Raw genomic sequence first — 10510 nt, 5'->3', positions numbered from 1 at the left:
GTTGCAGGTCCATCTAACTCGAAATCCATGCACGGTTAATAGGAGCGTCATGTCCCCAGCATCCATCGCCTCGACTTTCAGACAGGATCAATAATAATATTTGGTTTTATAATGAGAGGTGATATAATAAAATATTAAAATAGATTATATATTAAAATTTTTAAATAAATAAATTTTATTACATATTTAAATTGTATCAAATAATATTAAATTATATTTTATTATTTATAATTTTAATTATGTGATTATTAAATAATTATATAATTAAAATTATATACGAATGTCTTAAATTAAACGCACCATAATAGTTTAAGCAATAACGCTCTTCTTCCTCGAGGAGTCCTCATCGTCTAGTATTTTAAAGAAAGAATTAATCCTAGTCTATTGTGGATTTTATTAATTTATTTCAATAATCTATCACATTCAATTTTACTAGATCTGAAAAAAAAAAAAAAAGACCCATCTTATTTTGAACTTCACCAAATGCATCCTTTTGTTCTTTAAATTCTCTGTTTCACTCTACTTTTCATTTCATCTAGTCTTTTATGTCATGGTGTCACAATATGACATCTAAATTATCACTTAAGTATTCATAATTCAAATTCCAATTATGATATATTTATAAGAATTTTTTCTCCAAATAAAAGACGTAACTAAAAGATACTGAGTTTTCGAGCTGATCATTGTGTGCGTTTCTCAATTTATTCTAATGATCAATAAAAAATTTTAATAAATAATGAAACTAATTGAGATTATCATTTCATCCATTATTAGTATAACTTAAATGGACAATAATAACCAGATTTTTCGGGTTTAAACTATTTGACAGTTATATAAAATAAAAATAAATAAAATTGAGCAAAAAAAATAATATTAGACCTTTAATAATTAATATCATTAAATAAAAATGAATATTTTTGGGATATTAAGAGAGCAAACGGTGCATATTTAAAATACATTTATTTAAAACATCTAACATCAGATACTGCTTATTAATAGACGTTATTCCAATCGACTAGAAATCTTTAAATAATTTATGTGAAAGTTATTTATAACTCGGGAATATTATGCGTGCAATGATGTTTATTTATCAAAACTCAAGAAAATAATAAAAGTATTTGATATAAATTTAAGATCTAATTAGGTCAAATATTTTTGGGCAATATTAATATTATTGCTCAAAAATATACAAAATAATGAAAAATATTTATAGACAAATTTAGAGAACACATTTAGTTTGACAATACTGTAAAGTTCAAAATAAAGGAAAATAATTTAAAACATAATAATATTTATTTGATATAAATTTGGAATTTTTAAGATCGTTAAATCGTAGAGTACTGTTTTTAATCAATTTTCCTTATTTTAAATAGTACAGGTATAAGAGATATTTATTTATTTATAACTTTAGTACAAGGAAATACATATAATGATCCAGAAGAACTCACTCTCTTTATGAATAACCAGATATTACATGTAAAAATTTTTATCTCAATCCATTATTATATAAAGAGGAGGTCCTAAGGATTTAGGCCAATTTAATAGAGCTTTTGATTCCCATTAATCTAAGTCGTGGAAGACTTTCCTATAATGTTAAAGACAATGACATACTATTCAATTAGATTCTTTATTTATTATATTTTCTTATATGTTACCATATTTACAACCTAATTAACTAGATCTCGGTTAGATTTATTATTTATTTCTTTAAATTATTTTATTATTTGTGCTTAAGAATCATGAGATTATGAAAAATAATTAACTCTACTGCGATGGGAATTTAATCTTTATTTGAGGAAGACAGAAATGTTTGGTCGACCAGAGCAACTCTTCCATGTGATTATATATTCTTCCTCTAAAGAGATGACATAATAGAAAGAACAAACGTTTCTTCCTCTTTGAAAAGTAACATACATACTCATAAAACCTCTTAGTGGGTGAATGATAGCATTTGTATCTTTTTAGTAGCAAAAAAAACCAACAAAGGCACGTTTCAAGGCTCTATAATCAAGTTTTCCTCGCATTTATTTATGCCCAAACTAAATATCGGAGATTTTAGGGAAATAATCGAATTTAAATTATAATGAATTAAATTCAATTTATTTATCGCGATAACTTGAACAGATAATTTTAGACTATCAACGAGGGCTAATTTCTACCAAGTACAAATTACAGAGTGGTTGAGCAAGCAGAGTGGCCGAGCAGCCGGACAGACAGAGTAGCAGAGCGGCTGATTGGACCGAGCGACTGAGTGGGCAGCGCGACCGAGTCAAAGAGAGCTTGATCAAGTCGAGTGGTCGACCGAGCAAAAACAGCCGACCAGGTAGAACACCCGCCCGGGTAGTACAGTTGAGCAGGTAGAGCAGCAGATCAGGCCGACCAGGCATAGTAGTCGATCAAGTAATGCGGTCGAGCGACCAGAGCAGGCCGATAAGGCCGAGTGGCTGACCGGGTAGAGCAGGTTGATCAAGCCAAGTGACTGACCAGGCAGAGCAACCTAACAGTAGTAGGCAGGGCAGCCTAAAGGTAGAGCAGCCTGAAAGATAGAGCGACCTAAGCAAGTAAAGTGGTCGAGCAATAGAATGGCCAAGCGAGCAAAGAGGTCGAGCGGGCGAAGTGGACCGAGGCATGTAATGGACACAATTTCCTTGAAATAGATTCGCTCCACTTTCGGTTGTGTTTCGAGGTTTTATCAGGTCGTCTGTTTTCTAAGATACAACGGTCAACCGTGATTCCCACCAAGCACTGGTGGTCACGGTAAACTGAAAGGTATCCGATTGCTATCACGGAACTTCGCCGAGCAAGAGATGCATAACAGAGGAAGAGGGGAATGTAGGTGGAGAGCTTTAGCTTTTACATATGTATATTGCCTATGATCGTAGTCGCCTTATATAGAAACTCAGACCAATGTGTAACGTTTAATAATTGATTAATGATCATTACTAGCCGAGCAGTACATTTCACTCGTCCATTTAAAATTTACACACTTAAATAAGCAGCAAGAAGATTTATGTTGCAAATATTGGTTGTTCTATTTGGGAAAATTTTGCCCTGAATGGTCCAACATTCGGCGCGGCCAAGACGAACTCACACATGAGTCAACTTGGTTCAATACAATCTGAGTGGGTAGAGTGGCTGAGCGAGCAGAACGGCCGAGCGGGCGAAGAAACCGAGCTGACGAAGCGGACTGAGACCTACAATGGACGTTGCTTCCTTGAAATAGATTCACCCCACCTCTAGCTGTACTTCGAGATTTTCTCAGGTTGTCTATTTCTAGGATACAACAGTCAACCATGATTCCCACCAAGCACTTGTCGTCACAACAAAATCAGAGATACCTATTACGGATACTCCGCAGAGCAAGAGATGCATGACAGAGGAGAAGAGGAACGTAGGTGGAGAGCTTCAGCTTTTCCGTGTGTATCTTGCTTGTGATCATAGCCACCTTATATAGGAGCTCAGACCAATGGACAATGTTTAATGATTGATTAATGATCATTACTCACCGAGCAATACGTTTCACTCGGCCATATAAAATTTACACACTTAAATAAGTAGCAAAAATATTTATGTGGCAAAATGTTTATTGTTTCACTTGGGAAAATTTTACCCTGACCGGTCCTGCATTCGGCATGCGCAAGACGTGTTCGCACACGAATCAACTTGGTTCAGTGCAATCCGAGCGGATAGAGTAACCGAGCGGGCTGAACGGCCAAGCGGGCGAAGTGGACTAAGGCCTGGGATGGACACAATTTCCTTAAAACAGATTCGCCCCAACTCCGGCTGTGATTTAGTGTTTTCTTGGGTCGTCTATTTTCTAAGATACAACGGCCAATCGTAATTCCAACCAAACATTAGTGGTCATAACGAACTAAGAGGTGCCTATCACCGATACTTCACAGAGCAAGAGATGCATGATAGAGGAGGAGGGGAACTTAGGTGGAAAGCTTCAGTTTTTCCGTGTGTATCTTGCCTGTGATCGTAGCCACCTTAGATAGGAGCTCAGACCAATGGACAACATTTAATGATTGATTAATGACCATTATTCGTCGAGCTATACGTTTCACTCGGTCGTTTAAAATTTACACACTTAAATTAGTAAAAAAATTTGTGGCAAATATTAGTTATTTCACTTGAGCAAATTTTGCCCCAACCGGTCCGATATTCGGTGCACGTAGGACATGTTTGCACATGAGTCAACTTGGTTGTGCAACCCGAGCAGGTAGAATGGCCGAGTGGGCAGAATGGTCAAGCGAGCGAAGCGGACCGAGGCCTGTAATGGACGCAATTTCCTTGAAACAAATTCGCCCCATCTCTGTCTGTGCTTCAAGATTTTCACAGGTCGTCTATTTTCTAAGATATAATGGTCAACCGTGATTCCACAACAAGCAATAATTGTCATGGAAAACTGAGAGGTATCTATCACGGATACTCCGCCGAGCAAGAGATGCATGATAAAGGAGGAGGGGAACGTAGATGGAGAGCTTCATCTTTTCCGTGTATATTTTTCCTATGATCATAGCCACCTTATATAGGAGCTTAGACCAATGGGCAGCATTTAATGATTAATTAATGATCATTACTCACCGAGCTATATGTTTCACTTGACCGTTTAAAATTTACACACTTAAATAAGCAGCAAAAAGATTTATGTGACAAAATATTGATTATTTCACTTGGGCAAATTTTGCCTTGATCGGTTTGACATTCGGTCGTGAAGGACATGCTCACACACAAGTCAACTTGGTTTAGTGCAATCCAAGCGGGTAGAGTGGTCGAGCAGGCAGAATAGCCGAGTGGGCGAAGCGACCGAGTGAGTGAAGCAAACCAAGGCCTGCAATGGACACAGTTTTCTTGAAACAGATTCGCCCCACCTCCAGCAATGCTTCGAGGTTTTCTCGGGTCGTCTATTTTCTAGGATTCAACAATCAACCATGATTTTCATCAACCACTATTGGTTACGGTGAACTGAGAAGTACCCGACTACTATCACGAATACTTCGCCTAACAAGAGATGCATGGCAAAGGAGAAGGGGAATGTAGGTGGAGAGCTTCAGCTTTTCTGTGTGTATCTTGCCTATGATTGTAGCCACCTTATATAGGAGCTTAGACCAATTGACAACATTTAATGATTGATTAATGATCATTACTTATCGAGCTATATATTTCACTCGACCGTTTAAAATTTACACACTTAAATAAACAGCAACAAGATTTATGTGGTGAAATATTGGTTGATTTATTTGAGCAAATTTTGCCCTGACCAATCTAGCATTCGGTGTGCTCTGAATATGCTCACATACAAGTCAACTTGGTTCAGTGCAATCTGAATGGGTAGAGTGGTCGAGCAGGCAGAACGACCGAGTGGGCGAAGCGACCGAGCGGGCGAAGTAGACCAAGGCCTGCGATGGACACAGTTTTCTTGAAACAGATTTACCCCACATCCGGCTGTACTTCGAGATTTTCTTGAGTCATCTATTTTCGAGGATACAAGGGTCAACCATGATTCCCACCAAGCACCGGTGGTTATGACGAACTGAGAGGTACCCGATTACTATCATGGATACATCGCTAAGCAAGAGATGCATGACAAAGGAGGAGGGGAATATAGGTGAAGAGCTTCAGCTTTTCCATGTGTATCTTGCTTGTGATCGTTGCCAACTTATATAGGAGCTCAGACCAATGGACAACGTTTAATGATTGATTAATGATCATTACTCACCGAGCTGTATGTTTCACTTAGCCGTTTAAAATTTACACACTTAAATAAGCAGTAAAAAGATTTAGGTGGTGAAATGTTGGTTGTTTCACTTGGTCAAATTTTGCCCTGATCGGTCCGACATTCGGTGCACGTCAGATGTGCTCGCACATGAGTCAACTTGGTTCGGTGCAATCCAAGAGGGTAGAGTGGTTGAGCAGGAAGAACGACCAAGTGGGCGAAGCAGAAAGAGGCTTGCAATGGGCACAGTTTCTTTGAAACGGATTCGCCTCACCTTTGGCTGTGCTTCGAGGTTTTCTCGGGTTGTCTATTTTCAAGGATACAATGGTCAACCATGATTCCCACCAAGCACTGGTAGTCACGGCGAACTGAGAGGTACCCGACTGCTACCATGGATATGTAGGATCGATGATGTGCTAGAGGGGGTGAATAACACTCATGGCTAATTCGTTCATTTCAGAAAACTTAGAATGATGTAGCGGAATAAAGAAAAGAAACCAACGCAATTGCTAACAAGTTTCTTTTACTTGGTTCGGAGCCTGTGATGACTCCTACTCCAAGGTCTGCGATCGTTGATAGCTTTTGGTGGGTAATCATTAATAGTTCGGAAATCCTTTACAAGTAAGCAATTATAAGTACCAAAAATAAAGTATACCGACAATAAAGAATTAGGAATTTGTTCGTCAATTTGTCGGAACAGCAGGTGAGCGTTGTTGAGTCATCTCAGTGTAGTGTGTAGCTTCGGAGATCGTTGTGAATTCAATTGTTTGAAGTAGTTGGCCGAGACCCCTTTTTATAGACTCTTCAAACTTTGAAAACAGTCATTTATTATCATGCCCTCAGCATACATATTATGTAGGATCAACTATAACTCTTGTACTTGAATCATCACGATTTTGGAATCAATCATCTTGAAGTATAAGAATTTGCCGACAATGAATTTTTTGAGTTCGACATCTTTTATTTTGTACTTCCTTTCGAGAGATTCTCATAATTCCTTTTCAGTGGACAATGGATTATACATGTTGTATAACGTGTTATTCAAGCCATTGAGGACATTATTTTGACATAAGAAATCATTATGTCCCCAAGCATCATATGTCACCCTCTTCTCTTTATTAGTCTCATCTTTGAGATATGGAGGGGGCATCTTTACATAGGAACTTTGCAAGGTTCAATATGGTTAGGTAAAACAACATCCTTTGCTGCCACCTCTTGAAATCAATATATGTAAACTTCTCTTTTTTCTCGTCATGTGTCGGTGGAAGAGGAGTCGTCGATGATGAATACATCAAGATTGCATAAAGATTCATTTTAAAATTGTTGAAGCTAGTGGTGGTAATGCAATATGAGCACAGACAAAATAACGATATAATACCACTTAGGTGAAGTTGACACTAGAGTTGGACTCTATCCCTTTAAGATAAATTTACCCCACACACAGTGCTCACAGAACACGATAATAGTCTCTCAAGATGCAACAAATTTATTTTACAATAACAACACTACAAATCATAAGATCTCCGGACCAAAGAAACTTCTCGAACTTTCCAAATGTAAGTATGGAATGCAATGCTTGTTTTATTTTGAATTGGAATGAATCAAATGAAAAAGTAGGGGACTTATTTATATTTTGTGAACGGTTAGAATAACCTCTTGGTTCAATCAAAATTCATCCGACAAGTTGAATTAGATGATCTAGATCACATCCCTTCCCAAGAAATATAATGTCTCTCCATTTAGATGTCTTTCATTTTGAATTAAATGGCTGAGATTAAGTCATCCCAAGAAACACTCATGTTCTCTCATTTGGATGAATCCGATTTATCCATCTTAATCCGATAATCCAAATTAAGCCATGTCACATATTAAGTGATGGACTTTAATTTCTCATTCACACCATTATTGGTTCAAAACCAATTTTCCAACACTACAAACCCTAATATATTTCTTAATTGACTAAAGAACATTGAAAATTATTTTGACCAACATAATTTAACCTCTACTGAACGTGTATAATTTGCTAAATTCACCCTTAGTAAACTTGATAAATATTATTATCAAGGTGTCCAAAGCATTAGAAACCTAGATGAACAAGAACTCATCACTTATTGCCATGAAATGAAAAGACAATTAATAAAAGATATGTCACATTAAACCTTCAGAGAGAATTGTCTAATCAATATGTAAAAAACAATAGAACTTTAAGTGAATTGAACTCGAATTATCACTAGGAGACATTAGTTCTCTTACAATCCATGAACTTGTAGCTAAAATAAAAAGGGTTGTGCTCAAATAAATCTTTTGATATCTCCACCTCAGTAAAAAAACAAACTTTTTGATAACGGTCTAAAAGAGTCATTTAAAAACCCTTGATGAGTCTTAACAATGTAGTCTTAGAAAAAACTTTTATTGACTTGACATCTTTAAAGAATATTTGACTACTGGATACTGACTTAACTCTCAAATCTTAACTCATTCATGTTATCAAAAGAAACCAAATGAGAAAACTAAAGAAATCAAGCTTCATAATCTAGTAATACAAAATACCAACTTGAAAAATTTACAAATCACTTAGTATAATTTCTTCTATATTTACTTATAGTTATGTGTTTATGGACCAACTAAATTAAATGTCTTATTGTCTTCTATCTACTAGACTAAAAATTTCGCTTTGCATATTAAAAATATATTTATTGATAAAATGATGGAAATTGTACTAAATAATTATTATCATAAAATATCTAATAATATGATAAATTTTTATATTGCATTTATTAATTCAAATATACTCGTCACATCTACATTAAATATATTATTTGGTCATATTGTGAGAAATTTAATTACAATGATTATTCATTTAACTTTCCAACTCATTTAAATCAAATCTATTTTTTAAATTGGAGGATAGGCTAGTTTACTTGAAGAAGTTTGTGTATTCGTCTTTATATTTTGATTTTGTTACACGTTTTGCGGAATCATTCTCATAGTCACCTGTACACCTCATGATTTCAATAAAGACATGGATATTATTCTCATCATTCAATAAACTCAAATATTTTCTTACTCGTCGAAAAAAATGACTAAAAAGAAATATCTAAAAGTCAAAGAACAAAAATAGAAACAAACTGCATTTATTTCTTTCTCATTGGAAGAGACATCTAAAGAATTAAAAAAAATTGATAATAGAACTATTGAAGCAATTGTTCCTTATGGTTGAAAATGATGACCTAAGAAGAAAAGTCAATAACTCATTAGGAGTCGAGTTTTCGTCAAAGGAGAATAATGCAGATAGAAAAATAATTATCATTGAAAAGGAAATAATTTTAAAGAAAATAAATTTAAAAATTTTCATATTGGCATGTCAATTCATTAACTTTGTTCCTAATTCTTGGGTGGTTTGATAGATAGTTCAATTTTGGTGCTACATTAGGAGGTTAAATATGAGGTAAACTCCAAGTTAGCTGACTAAGGATGGTATGAGACATTCGTGGGGTTAAAAAGATTCTAACAAGATGGACTCTAGGACAAAGGACAAGGAGCTAGTGAATACACGGTGACTTAAAGGCAAGACCTATCGTAAGTGCAAAGACATGGAGGTGAGGCCTTTGGCTTTGGCCAATTGTTGAAAACTTAAACCTTTGGGCAAGTAAAGGCGTGGGGGATAAAGCTTTGGGTAACATCATTGTCGATGATGTGGCATGTCGATACGTGGAAATTGTGAATTATGTGATATATATTATGTGTGCAAATGTAATCTAGGATTTATGCTTTTGGATAATAAAGTGAAACCGGGATCTCTAAGTACATTGAGTCAATAAGAGGAGATCCTAGTCAACTAGAGTATTGAGCCAACTATGGACTCTTTGTTTGGAAAAAGAATGTTCGCTCTCAGTTAACTAAACATTCGAATGTTGGATTAGTTGATTGAACATTCGAATGTTGGCTTGCAAAGTTTTGCTTGAGGATTTCAACAGAGTGGAGTTGTCTAAGAACTAACCACCGAAAGTAGATTTATATATAAGCATTAGGTGCACAAATTTTACATTCATATTCTAAAAACTAAGTGGCTGAGTAGAATATTATCCAAGAGCTTATGGAGACTTCAACAAGCTTTTCTATACTTTTTTTTTGTTCTATTATTGAGATTTCTTTGACTCTAAAAAGGAGTCTTGATATTAAATTTTAGGAGCGATTAGATTAGACTGACGGCGCAATAGGTTATGGAGTAGACTAGAAGTCCAAGCCACATAAAATTTAAGGTAATTACTAAAAGCTTAGGTTAAAAAGTTTCAAAAGCATGCTCATTGAATTTCATTCTAGTTTATATTCATGGTATGAGGAATTTTACCATATAAATATTGGAAATGGGAATGAAAAATAGATGGAAAACAGACTCCGACAAATATGAGAGTCTAATACCATATCGAGAGTTTTGTACACGAAGACTGATTTAAATAGAATCGTGATTGTAAATATTATGAGCTTGTGTGCCCTAAAGGTGGAAACCTAGGGTTTAGATTGTACTTAATTCAGGTGATTTTGTAATTCTTGCCTGCCTTGCAGTGCATAAGCTCAGTCATTTCAAACTGTGAATTCACAAATATATATGACATTATGGTTATGCTAATGCCATGAATACTTCAATCTCATGTTGAGTTTGGCCAAGTCAGTTTTGTCCCACGTGCTCATTGAAGCGCGGGAGATGTTTGAAATGCAATATATAAATTGAGGTTTTTCTAATAATTTAAATTTTTAAAGAAAATAATGTTGCATCCTCACAGGTCAATA

The sequence above is a fragment of the Zingiber officinale genome, chromosome 5A (genome assembly GCF_018446385.1).
Source record: "Zingiber officinale cultivar Zhangliang chromosome 5A, Zo_v1.1, whole genome shotgun sequence".
NCBI lineage: Eukaryota > Viridiplantae > Streptophyta > Magnoliopsida > Zingiberales > Zingiberaceae > Zingiber > Zingiber officinale.
Note: the sequence above shows the minus strand (reverse complement) of the source record.